This window comes from Amborella trichopoda, chromosome 13 (assembly GCF_054954075.1).
Source record: "Amborella trichopoda isolate Santa Cruz 75 chromosome 13, AtrichopodaSantaCruz75HAP2 v2.0, whole genome shotgun sequence".
Lineage (NCBI taxonomy): Eukaryota > Viridiplantae > Streptophyta > Magnoliopsida > Amborellales > Amborellaceae > Amborella > Amborella trichopoda.
Window position 1 is genome coordinate 19,124,035 of NC_142348.1, and position 15,422 is coordinate 19,139,456.

At 44.0% G+C, this 15,422-nt stretch overlaps 1 long non-coding RNA gene across 2 annotated transcripts in view; it reads right to left on the bottom strand.

The window, feature by feature from the left end:
- Positions 1 to 2,419: 2,419 nt before the first annotated feature.
- Positions 2,420 to 15,422, bottom strand: part of LOC148779064 (uncharacterized) — a 43,316-nt gene continuing 30,313 nt past the window's right edge. Inside the window, exon 2 of one of the 2 annotated variants that reach the window (XR_016047236.1) lies at positions 2,420 to 2,964. This is a non-coding gene — a long non-coding RNA (uncharacterized LOC148779064). Of the gene's footprint in view, positions 2,965 to 3,551; positions 3,712 to 15,422 lie in introns of those variants that run through there. The other variant, XR_016047235.1, reaches the window with a different exon arrangement.

Genomic DNA, 15,422 nt, shown 5'->3' on the forward strand with positions numbered 1-15,422 from the left:
ATGAGTTCTCTGACCACGTTCGGGCCTATCGGTTAGGCCAGAGCCTAGCCCACTTCTTGTCGGGGGGTCCAAGCTTCAAACCGATCTTCCTTCGCGGCCTGAGGCCGTGTCTCCCTTGGTCCATCCAAAGATGGAACCGAGATCACCAAACAAGGACTGTGTCTCGCACTCCAGAGACAAACACTCCAGACCAGCATCATCTTTGCCCAAAGAATGAGGCTTGGCAAGCTCTCTCCAGTTGGCTGGATACTGGCTCAGTTCAAGAAGCTGGGAGAAAGAAGTGGGAGGGAAGTGTTTCCTAGCCCTGCCATTGTGCTTTGCACTGTTGACAGCCTGCCATGGGTGGTTGGAGTGCCAGTACATGCGGTTGGTAGTATCCCACCACCGTCGCTAACTATTTGTCACATAACCCACGTGACCATAATGAGGGATCACGAACTTGCTCAACCCCATGAGGAGAATGCAAGTCTCCCATGCCATCCTCATGTTGAGCTCGGTCCACGCCTCACAACTCGGGCCAGGGGCCTCATGAACGTGCAATGCCCCCTTCTTGTCATACTTCTTCTGAAAGGAGATGGTAAAGTAGCACCCTTGATCCATGCCATGCTGACGCGTGAAGATATGAGGGAAGTAGCCCTCCAGCTTTCTATCTCCCACGCCTCTATATGGAAAGATGCAGCCCCTCATGCTTACGAGGTACAGGGCCTCCTTGTCTCCGTGGTCGCCCCATTGAGGATCCCATTGAAAAAATCAATGTATACATTGTCAGTAGGGCCACCTACCGAAAATGGGCTCCCACTAGTAAAGAAGGGGGCATTAATCAGAAGCACACAGGCCTCCTCTGACTCCTTAAACACAGCCTTCGTCTCGACAATTTTCAGCATGTAGGGACAGGCAGCATCCACAAGCCTTTTATTAGTCACGTACGTCCCAGGGAAGTGTGCCGAAAGCCAAATAATGACATAGTGGATTGGGAAGCTCATTGTGAAGCATTCGGGAAAGCCCTCGCCTGCAAGGACCTCGCTCATGATCTCCTTTGAGGGAGCCTTGCCGTGCGCTATAGAGCCCAACCCTTGGTAGAAGCTGCATAGAATAGATTGTGCCAATGCAAAAGCCTCCCCCTGGGCCATCATGCAAGTCACATAGAAGCAGTCCGGCCGAATGATATAGCCCCTCACCCCTGGTAAAGTAGGCTTGCACAAGAAGAGGACCAAGTAAGCGACCAGGTACACATGGTCCTTCTCCCCTCGCTTGGGAGGAGTAATTGTTCTTTTTGAGGCCTTAATTGCCTCCGCTCAGCACCTCGTCTGTCCACAAGGCACTCAAACTAGTGCCTTCGCCATCTTGGCGGTCACCATGGAAATAGTCTCTTCATGCTTCAAAATGTACCCCTCCGGACTTGAGTTTGGTCTCCGAGTCCAAGAGCTGATAAATCTCAAACAACCCACAGAGACCAGAAGGGGCTGGCTTGCCCTTAATGAGCTGATTCCAAAAAATAGCCCCATTACTGGGTACAAATTCTTCATACATCTCCCCCAACATAGGAGGGTGAATCTCGCCTCACCTCCGTCCAAAAGCTAGCTGTTGGTCTTATAACACCATGTCTCTATCAGAGATTTGATGGTGTTGGAGCAGCGGTCATAATAACTAGCCGAGCACTAGCACACTGTGGTTAGCTCGCACCCTCTAAGAGTACTAGCATGAAGATTGAGGACATAAAATGTACAAGTGCTGTACCTTGACATATATTGGTGTTCTCCCTCAAAACGAAGAGCACCAGGGGCCAGTGAAAGTTCGTCTTGGCCATCATCCTCTTCCCCAGCGTAGGCAAATCCTCACAGGAACCAAAATTCCTATGAAGCATGATAAAGTGGCACACCATCCCTTTGAATGAGAGGCTCCCAACCAGCATGTTCATACCTATTGAGCTATGCATCTTCTCCGACGTAGGTGAGGCCTAAAGGGAAATTTATCTCTTGAGAAGGTGCGAGGGCCCCAAGAGAAGTCCCTCTAACGAGAGAAACACTAGTATAAGAATCGATTCGTAATTTCCCCTCTTGGGGTAGTCGGTTAACGCTTAGAATTTTCACTGCAAAGAACCGAAAGCTAGCATATGCAAAAAGAACAAAATCATGCAGTAGAATGTGCACGTGCAAATTCGAGTACGAGCAAGAACAAGCGTGCAAAAAAAAAAATGCACACGCAAAAAGACCGAGCCTGACTCAAAGCATACACGCCAAGTCTTGCAAAGACTCAGTACACACGAGATGCCTCGTTTAAACCTTCTCAACCAAGAGCAAGATTTGCTCACGGCTAACCTCGCCGAACCAAGCCACGGGTTGACTTGGAAGGCTCATGACACACAGACACAAGCATAAAAATGTGCCTGAGCATTATCAACGTAGACCAAGCAAGCATAAACAGAAGGCAAACAAAAGGAGGACTCCACATACAACAAGAATAACTCCAAAGAAGCGATGCCACGATCGACCAAACATCCAAGGCTCAGTAGAGGAACAAGCATAACAAAGAGAGAAAGAAAAGAAAAGAGACCAAATTCAAAGAGAAAGAGGGACCCTACCTTGAGGAGGGGCCGAACTGGTAGGGTAAAACAAGATTCTACTCAAGAAACGATGGTGAAAAGAGGAGTAAGCAAGAAAAAATTAGGGTTTTTACTCCGGATAAAAATCTCAGGAAAGACATAGGAACCTACCCCTACGGCCCCCTTTTATAACTGAAGAAGGATAGTGTATCGTGCAAGCCAATGAAGTGACATGTGGCCCAGTCATGTGGAATCGCGAACGGCACCCGAGCGATACGTCACGTGATTCAAATGCACGGAAGCATGACCATCATGCGAAGTGAAGTGTCATGCGACGAAACGTCGCATGTTTCAAATGTACAGAAGCACAAATGGCATGCAAACTGAAGCGTCACACAAGAGAAAAGTCGCACGCTTCCATCCTGAGGAAGCACAAGTGGCACGTGAGTGAAAACGCGCGCGATTCTGACGCAGCTGAGCACAAACACTGCACGCACACATCACTCGATGCAAAAAGGTTTACATGGTTATGTCGCCCCTCACACACGTCTTTGTTCACCCAAACAATGCGCCCACTTCCGACAACAACACCACTCATTTCAGGTACGCATTACTCCCTCTCGACCCACACAAACTTTGGATATCTGCCAGGGGTTTAGCACACAATCGTGCACCACTACACCGGGTAGCCAGGTGATCTATCTTCCTTGCGCTATCTGCACACACATGGCTTGGTCAAGTGCCAAAAAAAAACAAAAAAAAAAAAAAACGGGTTCCTTGCGAAAATCAGAAATGGCTCACACCTTAAGGGCACGAATGAAAACCCGAAAGGGCCTTCGAACTATTCAAGCCAGACAGATGGCATACACCCCTCGGGGCAAAAACAAGTCTCATAGTTCATTTCTTATCCCCGCCATCAGAGAGGGATAAGAACCAAGCACAGAAGGAAAGAACAGCGAAGCAAACCATGAAAAGACAAGAAGCATAAGCCACAGAGAAGGAGGATTCAAACTAAAAAGGAAGATTTTATTTCATGAACAAAGAAGCGATTACAAAGCTGTGGTTACAATAATTTGCAGCTACAAAAAAAAGAAAAGAAGAAGAAGATAGATCCGTCCTGAAATGAGTCTCCCATCTTGGGATCCAGCCTCCAAAATCGCAGCAGCCTCCTGCAGTAGTAATGTCGTCTAAGACCAGGGGTCATTATTTTCCAAAAAAGGGACCATAAAAAATATGAAAATAACCTCTTGCTCCTTTCCACCCTCGAGTGAAGGCAAAGAACCAGGAGGTAGTTAAGGGAGCAGCAACAAGCAAAAAATTGAGCCGAAAATTTCCTTCTTGACATATTGAAGGATCACCCAAGCGTTGAACATCCAAGCTGACCAGATCATTCGTTTGCTCAACCATCATGAAGAAGATGATGGGCATGCGAAGACCATCACAATTTGTCATCATGTTTGGATGGATGAGATTGGGTTCAGGCTTGAGGACCCTCATAATCTTATGCACAGCCTTGGACCTTGCTCTCCAGATATCAAGAAAACAGTAGAAATCTGAAGTCACATGCCCACCATCCAACACAGGTCGATCAATGCTTTTGCAAGTTCGAACATCTTCACCCAAGAGAGCAATGTTCGGACACACTCCTAGACCGGAGGCTAGAACACCAGCTTTAGCAAAAGGCATGGCCTCCCGAACAAAGGCTTCAAGAAAAGAGAGATCTTTTTCTCCCCCTCTACAAAGAAAGAAACAGGAAATAAAGAAGGTGCTTGAATAGAAGGAATTGCCCTCATGCTCTCTCGGCCTAGCCCTTTTTATAAACCACAATCATGAGAAAATATTCTTCCTTCATGGCAACTTTTCTTGTACACATGGACACGTCATCAAAATTGCTTGCCTTCCCTGGCAATATTTCACCCCCGCGAGAATGTATTTCGCCTCACAAGTCTTATTCGACAGTCAGCGGTCGTAAAAAGAAAAGAGCACTCCTCGCACTCATACAATGGTGCGGCTATGCCACACTTTTGTCCCCTAACACCTCATCCATGGTGTTCACTACTCCAGTGAGCCCTAACCAAGAAGGACCCCACCAAAGAGAGAATCCCTGAGAGAAAAGAAGAAAATTGGGCATGGTGAAAACCCACAAGGGCATTCATGAGTAAAAATGATAGGCGGGCATGACCATGAAGTAATGAGTAAAAGTGTCCTGAAAAATAAGAAACCGGGCATGGCGAAAACCCACAAGGGTGCCATGAGTGAGAATGGAAAAATAAGAAGGCAGACGTGATCTCAAAGTCACGAGTCAAAAAAAAAAGGGCTCAATGAAAGGAGTTGGTAAAAACCACGCTGGTGGCACGACTCCTATCTACTTCAAGCGAAAACCCGAAAGGGAACTTGGATTAAAATAAATAGGTTGATGCAACTGCTCCCCAAAAAGAAGAAGAACTCAGCCAACTGTAAGCAAGAAAATCGCAAAGGTGCTGAGTAAAATCCAGATCAGTCCTATCCTAAAAAACAAAAGAATGGGTGCACAAGCCCACCAAGGGCACCCACAAAACAATTATGGCCCTACTTCCAAAATAAAACTTTCGGCCCTAGTGCCAAAACAAAATCCTTGCCCTAGTGCCATAACAAAAATTCCAGCCCCCGTGCCAAAACAAAAATTTCGGCCCCAAAGCCCAATAAAAAATTTAGCCCTAGCACCAGAACAAAAATTCCGGCCCCAGTGCCAAATCAAAATCCCAACTTCAGTGCAAAAACAAAAATTCCGACCTCAGTGCCAAAACAAAAATTCCGGCCCTAGTGCAAAAACAAAAATTTCGGCCCCAGTGCCAAAACAAAAATTCCGGTCCTAGTCGCAAAAACAAATATCCCCACCCCAGTGCCAAAACAAGAATTCTGGCCCCAGTGCCAAAACAAAAATTTTGGCCCCAGTGCCAAACAAAAATTCTGGCCCCAGAGCCAAAGCATCCCCACCAGCTAGATTGAGGCAATGCTAATCAATGGAACCCACTAGCTGGTCCATTAAGAGGCATCAATGACATGGAATGGTAAGCCATTTACCAGGCAGCCTATCATCGCACTCTCTCAGAAAAGAAAAGGATTCCAGTAGCATTGAGAAGAATGCCTTAAAAAATCCCCAATCGCTAGAGTCCACTTCGGTCCCCCCTTCAGAAGGAAGCTTAACATGGTCTCCTCCTTAAGGATTTTGTTGATGCCGGTGTTTGAGAAGAAAAATATTTTGTTGAGAGGAAATAAACACATCTCAGTAAGGATTCGAAAAGCTGAACTTCGACGACAAAATCACATTTCGATGTTGCACTTCTCCCTTCTCTTGAAGCGCCACATCCATCGGGGCAAGTTGTTGTACGCCATTTTTGACGTACCTACATCCCTGATATAAATAAGGAGAGAGCCAGTGACGAGCTTGTCTTGCTGGTATCGAAGACACCTCTAGATCAAGGGAAAACTGCAGAATTAGCCCAACATTAGGCAACCTTGGAAAAAGTACTATCATGCCACAAAGAGATTTATAACTAAATCCCTATGCTAGGGGCTTTAGAACAGTACCAAACCATCGTCGTTGCATCCAGAAAATTGAAAAGCCCCTAGGGACCAAATTTGGGCTCAATCGGACTTGGTTGGGGAGAGAAACTACCCTTAGGCTACCCTAGTCATGCAACTTTGTTCTCTCTCTCTCCCCCTCTTCTTTCTTTCTTCTCCCTCTTTGCTTGTTATTTGAATCGCATAGTAACCCACGCCCTTGGAAAACACGCGGTCTCATCTCTTTCCCCTTGCATCTCTAGCGTAGATGCAGCAAGTCTGCGGTACCGCATAGTACTATGCTATCTGATAGACGCTCGACCCAATACCTTTCAGAGTCAACCTAAGGATTCAAACCCTCAGATCGTCTCTCTAACTTCCTCTCTGTACAGTCGAGTTGAGTTGTGAGAGACGCATATTCTCTCTCCCTCAGTCACTCTGAAGGAATCTTCTTGAGTCAATAGTCAAGAAAGTTCTAACCCTTCGGTTGCCCTGATTGCCTGAGTGCATAGCGTTTGCACGGATAGGGGAATTTTCATCACATTTTTTCCTTATCCCTTCTTTTTCTCAGCCTTCATTTGAGCGAGCCACCATAGAGGAGTACAACCTAATCCACATTACAGCAGCGCGAGAGAACGAAGCGACGAGTTAAAAAGCCTGAGGAGAGTCTGTGTTCAAACAACATTGGCAGACAACTGGAGGGCTTCGTAATTGTTCTAAGAAGGCAAACTGCCCAGGTGTGTATCGAACCCCAAAACAACGAGGTAAGCGCCTAAACGCACTTCCATCGTAAAATCTCTCTCTTTGTTGATTCTTATCTGCACATAGGAGAGCACGTACACTCACAAACGTCTAGTGCGCGCTAACCTCTACGATTGTTTAAGAGAGGATTTTTCTTGCCGTATGCGTGAAGAAAAATCAGGATCGACCAAAGAGTTCTTCAAATTATGAGGCATCTCATATGCTGGTGTTTCATAAAGGAAGCACAACTGCTCCAGTTGACAAGATGAGGTTGAGATCAGGAAGGAGATTAAAACCAATTCAAAAACCGACTCCATCTAAGCCCTTGAAATATCCTGGGCCATCATTGGTTCCCTATTCAAACCCATCTACCTCCATTCAGAAACCACCTCCTCTCTTAAAATACGCCGAACCTCCACCGATCCCTTATTCAAATCCTTTGCCTTCCCACATTAAAATTCATGTACCATCACAACCTTCACCTTGTCCTATCTTACCTACACCCATTATGGCTGTGCAATCTAACCAACCTTCTCTTCCTAACCCCACAACTACAACCGACTCTTCCTTGGCGGATGTAGCTAAACATTCCTCTTAAAAAACCGCTCCATCACCATCTATCCCTTTAAAACCAATGGTCAACCAAGGAGCCACTCTTCATGAACCCAACAAAGTTAAATAGGATGTGATTGGGTACTTGAGGAGACTTTCAGCTCTCCTAAGTGTCTATGATGCCCTCATGTTATTCAAAGACTTTCGTATGGCTTTGGTCCAAGCTCTCTCTTACCCCAAAGTGTATGAAACTGAAGTTGAATGAGTTGAGGTAGATCCTGCAATACTTAACAGTTGTATGGCTATTACATTCTCTGATGATGACCTTCAATTAGGAGAGAAATTCCACAATCGACCACTCTTTGTGACTGGCAAGCTGTATGCTTCAAATCAATTGAATCATGTTGGATGGGGGATCAACAGTGAACCTTATGCCTAGAAGGATTCTTACCCGAATTGGGTTAAGTGTTGAGTAGCTTGAGCCTACAAGTTTAAGAGTTCAAGTATTCAATCAATCGGGAGACAAATCGGTTGATGTCATCCATCTTAAGCTCAAGATTGGGGATTTGAACACTTCCCACGTTATTCCATGTTATTGATACAAATACCTCCTTGAATATTCTTCTGGGTCATCCTTAGCTACACGACCTTGGAGTAGTTCTATCCACACTCCATCAGTGTTTCAAATACAGCTGAGACGAAAGGCAACACACTGTCTATAGTGATCAGAGACCGTTTCCCATTGCTGAGGCACATTATGCTGATGCAAAATACTATTTTGTGGACTCAATGCGCTCTTAAGAACTGATGTTGCCTATGAAAGCTAGTACAAACCCAAAATTAAGAGAGATTGCTCTGACTTCTCATGACGATGTGGAAGACATGACATGGTCACTTAATCACATGTTTCATGAAGAAACGAGATATGGGAAAGTGATCCCTTTGACACCTGTTTATGGAAATCTCCCCACATCCCCAAAAGAAGTGCCGTATCAAGGATATGAAGGAGAAACTTCATCATCCATTCCATCCTTACAAGAATCTCTTCCAGTGGAGGCTCAGATTGAGCAAGATAAAAGGGAAGTCATAGATTCAAGCCTATTAACACCCACCGTCACTTATGATCATGGTGGCATGAAGGTGTTCATATCCCCATTCCCTTTGTCGAGGATGAGACAACATGTCTAACTGAAGTAGAACAAAAACTTGATCAAAAGGTCTTGCACATTCCAGTCTCTCTAATAGAGGAGAATGATGCTTCCTTTACCCTCCAGGTCAACTACCCCCCAAACTAGCTCAATGTATTGCAAATACCCAAGGTCCTGCGTATTGAAGAGGATAATGCTTGTTCACCTCACTCCCTCCCTTTTTATAAGCAAGATTCCCCCAAAGTCTTGCAAATCCCAAAGGTCTTGCATATCCCAGTTCTCAAAAGGGAGGAAGATATTGCTCACCTCGCTCCTTCACCTCTTTATTGGCAAGATTCCCCCCAAAGTCTTGCAAATCACTAAGGTCTTTCATATCCCAGTCCTCGAAAGGGAGAAGGGTAGTGCTTGCCTCACAGATCAAGCCAACTACATGCGATATTCGCAAAAGATCTTGCAATTTCCAACCCCTATGATGGAAACTTGAATCTCCCATCCGAAGGTGATGAATGGTCCTCCTCCCTTGTTCGTGACTTCATTGACACTCCTGAGCAGCAATACGAAGCTCAAAGGCAAGCCTTTATTGCAAAGCTGAAAGAACATGTACAAGATTTGCTTAGCTAAATGGAGGTTTTAAGACAAGGAAATGCTAAGATGAAAGAAGTTACTCCCCCAAAACATATTCTGACTCCTTTACCTCGTTTCATCCCAGAAACTCGGGTAACTACTGTTCAAGTAAACCCTTGAAGCAATCCTTTTCTAGATGTTGCAGTCATGCCTAAATGGGATTTATAACTCATCATATTTTGAGGAAGATGGACTATGAGCTGTCTAGCAACCAGGTGAATGATGGCACCCTTCACCGTCATGGAGACCACAATGTCTCAACATATTAAAAAAGAAGGCATTAGTTACCTTCATGGTCCTTCTTCACCGACCAAAGTTCTTATGTGATAGTGTCGCAAGAACTGCCACTATCTCCCCTGGAACCTATTTCTGAAGACATCACTCCTATGAGCCTCAAGAAGCAACAGAAGTTATCCAGATTGTTCATGAGCTTGAGGGTTTAGGAGCCAAAGAGACAAAAGAAGAATTGTCATTGAAGAAACAATTGAGGTGCTTGAAAAGGCATTAGAAAACTATAGATTCTCTGTCACTCAGTTAAGAATAGATAGAAGAGGCTTCAGAAATCTTGGAAGATGGTGGTCAAGCCACAGTTAATGACTTAGAAGAAGAAAACTTAGGTGACCAAGACCCAATTTTATCTTAGCCATTATGACCCTTGAAGAGAAGATAGATTATACTGAGTTTCTGGGAGCCAATCGAGATGTCTTTGTTTGACATTATGAAGAAATGCTTGGCATTGTTCCTCGAGTTGCAGTTCACAAATTGGGAATTGACCCATCCTTCAAGCACGTCAAGTAGAAATCAAGAAGGTTTGAGGCTGATTTGGAAATCCAGATCAAAGCAGAAGTAAATAGGTTTAAGATGACACATTTCATTCGAGAAGTCAAGTACCTGAAATGGCTGGCTAATTTTGTGACGGTCAAGAAGAAGAATGGACAGATCAGGGTCTGTATTGATTTTCGTGACGTAAATACAACTTGTCCTAAAGATGATTTCTTGCTCCCTTTCATTGAGCTGTTATTGTCAAGAATTCTCCTTCATGGATGGTTATTCAGAGTATAACCAAGTAAGGATGGCTCCAGAAGATGAAGAGTCCATTGCTTTCCTAACTCCTAAGGGAGTTTTTTGTTATACAGTGATGCCCTTCGACCTCAAAAATGCCAGAGCCACCTATCAACGGTCTATGACCACTGTCTTCGAAGACATTCTGCATGAAGAAGTGGAATGCTACGTAGATGACCTCTTGGTAAAGTCCGACAAATGAAGCAATCACATAGGGAATATGGAAAAAGTCTTTGAGAGACTTCATCTTCACCAGCTCAAGATGAACTCCTTGAAGTGTGCCTTCAGTATACGATTTGGAAAATTCTTAGGATTCATTGTCAGGTATGGAGGCTTGGAGATCGAACATGTCAAGATTAAAGCCATTCAGGAGATGCCCTCTCCAAGAAATCTGTGAGAGCTCAGATATCTTCAAGGCAAGCTCACCTATATACGAAGGTTCATCTCAAATCTCTCAGGATGACGCCAATCCTTCTCTCGACTCTTGAAGAAAGACATGCCTTTTAACGAAGCATGTCAAACAACTTTTGAAGACATTAAGAGCTATTTGTAAAACCCCCTATTCTTTCTACCCCAATTCCAGGAAAACCCCTCATCTTATATGTGACTTCACTAGATGAGTCACTTGGAGCCTTGCTCGCTCAAAATAATGACAAGGGGAAAGAAACGGCTATGTACTACTTGATTCGGTGGATGCAAGGAGCTGAAGGGAATTATTCCTCAATAGAGAAAATGTGCGTGGGTCTCATTTTTGCAGTACAAAAGCTCCGACACTATTTGCTTGCACATCCGGTTCAGCTCATCTCTCGAGCAGACTATTAATTTTCTCCTATCACGTCCTTGTCTGTCGGGTTGACTTGTGAAATGGTCACTACTCCTCATGGAGTTTGACATTACATATGTGTCGCAAAAAGCAGTCAAAGGACAAGCCCTGACAGATTTCTTGGTTGCACACCCCCTCCTAGTTGATTCTTCCTTAATCGATGATCTACCAGATGAAGAGGTATTTCATGCTGAAGATTCATGTGACTGGAAGATGCATTTTGATGGAGCGTTCCAATCCAAGAAAGGTGGTGCTCGAGTAGTATTCTCCACCCCTCGTGATGGCCTTGTCCCTCTATCATTCTCTCTCCTAGAAATATAGTCACATAATGAAGCAAAATATTAGGCGCTCTTCATAAGCTTGGAGATTGCTTCCCATATGAACTTGAAATTCTTGAGCATTTATGGAGATTTAGAGTTGGTCATCAGCAACTCAAAGGGGTATATGATATAAGGAAGGAAAATCTCAAGCCTTACTTCAATACTGCCAAAGCACTGATAGCTGGATTTGAAGAGATTATTCTTGAGCATGCACCGCGAGGCTTAATGCACAAGCTGATGTGCTTGCCAAATTGGGAGCAACAATTGAATCATCATTGAAGGGGCCTACACTAATATGGATAGCTGAATGGAGATGTGTTGAGTTCATTAAAAAGCTCGACAATGAAGATGAAGTGCAATTATTGAAAAATTGCTTTTCTTACCCATTTGGGGCAGTCATTGCAGATAAAGCCTCATGTAGTTCTCACGATTCTTACTTGATTATAAGAGAAGAAGAAGAGGGTGATGAAAAGTCAAAATCCTTAGATCATATGTGTGCAGAAGTGGAGCTAGTAATATATTGAGCATCCCTATTAAGGAGTATTTGCAACATAACCAGCTTTCTGAAGACCCTATTGAGCACAACAAAATATGGAGGTCAGCCACATGGTATGTGTGTCGTGATGGTATCTTATTTCGAATCTCTTATAATGATATGCTGCTCTGATGCATCGATAAAAAAGAGGTGAACCATGTGCTCAGAGAAGTTCATGCTGAAGTTTGTAGGATGCATTAGTCTGGTCCTAAACTATTGGTCTACTATGAATGTCGACTCCCTTATGTTTGCAAATAATTGTTGGTATGTCAAATTCATTCAAGCTTCATTCACCAAGCTCCTGAACCTCTTCACCCGGCAATAGCATCTTGGCTCTTTGCTCAGTGGGGCATGAACATTATAGATCCTATTGATCCTCCATCTTCTTTGGGGCATGTGTTTGTACTTGTTGCCCCATACTACTTCTTTAAATGGGCCTAGGCTGTTCCTCTCAAGAAAGTCCCCAGACTTGCAATGGCCAATTTCGTGAATCACCATATCATATATAGATTTGGTGTGCTTGACAGGATTACTTCTGATAACGACCCCCAATTTTGGAGTAATCAAATTGATTGTCTGGTCAACCAGTTCGGATTTAAGTAGAAGTACTCGACCATGTACCATCCAAGAGCTAAGGATTGGCTGAAGATTTTAACAAAACCCTTTGTGATGCTTTGAGGAAGTCTGTCTCCGACACTGAGAGAGATTGGCATGAAAGACTCTTTGAAATTCTATGAGCTTATCGTATCACGGCCCGAGGTCCAACTCAGTCGACTCCCTACTCTTTGGTATATGGGGATGAAGCTGTGTTACCTTAAGAAATTCAATTTCCTTCTCTCAGAATAACCCTTCATTATGGGATGAGAATGGGCTACTCTTCTCTATCAAGAACTGGATACACTTGATTGAAAGAGATTGCAAGCACAACAAAGCCTTGAAATTCTCAAGAACTGTATGCAGCGAGCTTTTGATAAATCAATTAGAATACAGTCATTCGTAAAAGGGGAGTTGGTCTTGGCAGTAAGAAGACCCATCGTCACTCATGGTAAAACCAAAATGGGAAGGTCCTTTTATGGTAAAAAATGCTTTTTCTAGTGGAGCCTATGTGTTGGTTAATGCTGAAGGTGAAGAAGCAATGCAACAAATCAATGAGAGATACTAGAAAAAGTATTATTCATAAGCAACAATCCTAAACGCATGACCTTAAACTGCATGGTAACGGTCCAAGCTATACGACCCTAAAACTATATCACACGTCCTGGATGCATGGCGTTAAGGTGCTTCACACTACGATCTTGACCACATGACCTTAAACTGCACGGTCATGGTCTAAGCTATATGACCCAAAAACTATAGCACACGTCCTGGCTGCATGACGTTAAACTGGTTTGCACAACGGTCCTAACCACATGACCTTACACTGGACAATAATGGTCCAAGCTATACGACTTCTAAACTGTCAGCACACGTCTTGGTTGCATGACGTTAAATGGCTTTGCTCAACGGTCCTAACCGCATGACTTTAACCTGAATGGTAACGATCCAAGCTATACGACCCTAAAAATATAGCACACGTGCTGACTGCATGACGTTAAACTGCTTCGCCCAATGGTCATAAGCGCATGACCTTAAACTGCACGGTGACGGGTCCAAGCTATATGACCCTGAACTACTAGCATACGCCCTAGTGGCACGATGTTAAACTACATCACTTATGGTCTTGAAGGTGTGACCTTACAATTGCCTTTACTCAGTCTTGGTGGATGACCTTAAAACACACCAACTCTACGGTCTCGAAGGTATGACCTTAAAAGTTGCATTCACTCGGCCTTGGTGGAAGACCTTAAAACACACCAACTTGGCGGTCTCGAAGGCACGACCTTAAACACACCTCCCCAAAGTCATGGCAGCATGACCTTAAAACAACCTCCTCAAAAAGACAGATGTGACGAAAGCCCACCAGGGTGTCACAGGTAAAAAGAGTCAAAGAAAAGAAAAAGAAAAAAATGACAAGCGTAATAGTATCACCAATTGTTAAGAGTAAAATAATGTAAAAAAAATAACAAAAATGAGCACGATGAAAACCCGTAAGGGCGACATGAGTAAAAATAATAAAATAAAGTAAAGAAACATACATAGTATAAAAGCTATAGGCAAAAGGAGCCATAAAAGAAAAAATATGGGGTTCTAGTGAAAAAAAGAAATGACACACACCCCAAGGACTTGGATGAAAACCCAAAAGGTCATTCAAGTCATGCATGATGAAGAGCAAACCAAGCTTTCATTCACAGCAGGCTTCCAAGATTCACCACTCATTCCTTCCCAGAAGAGACAGGAATTGACTATGAGATAGAGGAGAAAAGAGAAAACCATGGAGAAAAAGAGGAGCATACAAGCCAACAATGAGAAAAAAGAAAAATTTCATTCCACAATTCGAAGGTTACAAAATTTTGTGGTGACAAATAATCAGTTATCTACAAAAGGAATGAAAAGAAGGTAGAAAAAACAAATAGAAGGAATATTTCACGAGACTCTAGAAGTTCTCGAGGGCCTCATAAATCTTGGCCTTTAGTGCTGTCGATGACTCCAAGTCCTTCTCCATCCGCTTGTTCAGGAGAGAGATTGTTTGAGACTTGGCTCGACATGGCGTTGGTCGCAGCTACATTTGAGTTCAAAGTCTCCAATTCTTGGGACTGGCTTTGAACCTGTGCTCTCTTCTGCTCTCGTTGGAGCTCCAGCTTATGGATTTCGGTATCTAATCTGGCCCTTTCTTCTTCCAAAGTTACAATTTTGTAAGGGCCACAATTCCATTAAACCGGACCACTCGTGGGAGTGGAAAGAGAGAAGGAAGTGGACAAAAACAAAAGTGCCTGCCCGACACTAAGGGCGTAGATTAACGCGGTCTCGGTGACTTGGCCTAGTGCCGTCCGTGTAGAAAAAGCTAACGGCACGCACAAGGGTGAAGAATTGGTAATGCCGTTAGTGACAAAGGAGCAGAAAAGAGAAGGTAAGAGGAAAACGTAGCGTTGACTGAGTAAGAGGAAAGCGTAGTACCGGCTAAATAGGAGGAAAACGCAACGCCGGTTGAGTAAGAGGAAAACATATAAGACGAAAACATAGCGCTGGTTGGGTAAGAGGAAGACGTAGCACTGATTGAGTAAGAGGAAAGTGTAGCACCAACTGAGTAAGAGGAAAACATAGTGTCGACAGAGTAAGAGGAAAATGTAATGCCAACTGAGTAAGATGAAAGCATAGCACCGGCTGAGTAAGAGGAAAACGAAGCGTCAGCTGAGTAAGAGGAAAGTGTAGTACCGACTGAGTAAGAGGAAAGCGTAGTGCTGACTGAGTAAGAGGAAAGCGTAGCACCTGCTGAGTAAGAGGAAAACATAGCGCCGACTGAGTAAGAGGAAAATGTTGCGCCAGCTGTGCAAGAAGAAGACGTAGCACCGGCTGTTTAAGAGAACCCATCGCCGGTTATATAAGAGAACCCATCGCCGTCTGTGAATGCAAAGCCCAGTGCCGTTTGTGACTC